At 32.9% G+C, this 498-nt stretch overlaps 1 protein-coding gene across 1 annotated transcript in view; it reads left to right on the top strand.

Moving 5' to 3' along the window:
• Positions 1-498, top strand: part of LOC119587863 (cGMP-dependent 3',5'-cyclic phosphodiesterase-like) — an 88205-nt gene that overhangs the window by 86680 nt on the left and 1027 nt on the right. The window lies entirely within an intron of this gene.

Raw genomic sequence — 498 nt, 5'->3', positions numbered from 1 at the left:
CATACAAAAAAAAAGAATTTACTGTGCATCTATCGTAGGAAAGCTCAGAATTCCCAAGTTGAATAATGGATATAAAATATCTTTAAACCATAACTCAGATGACTGATTTATGTTATGCAACGTTTTATTCACATTAAGAAATATCCCTTACATATCAAAAACTAATCGGAAATCTTTTAAAGTTGTTAGACTGCGTTATACGTGCTGCTAGAGACACGATCTCTAGATTTCATGATACACCATGGATTTCTTTTTGTTACACAAGTACAGTGCATGTTCAGGATATATATATATTTTTCCCATTAATGTCTATCTGATTCATAATCAAATGCAGCTATTCAATTCTGGAATGCAGTCGGTTGTTATACGATATTTTTCATAACCGTATTCAAACTCATTACCATTTTACGCTAAGTGCTCGCACAATTATGCTTCGTATCTGAGTTAATGAGTTACCAGTAGATGATAATGTCATTAACTGGGACGGGAGTCGATACA

Source organism: Penaeus monodon, chromosome 23, assembly GCF_015228065.2.
Source record: "Penaeus monodon isolate SGIC_2016 chromosome 23, NSTDA_Pmon_1, whole genome shotgun sequence".
NCBI lineage: Eukaryota > Metazoa > Arthropoda > Malacostraca > Decapoda > Penaeidae > Penaeus > Penaeus monodon.
The sequence above is the reverse complement of the archived record's forward strand: the minus strand, read 5'-3'. Positions and strand labels throughout refer to the sequence as shown.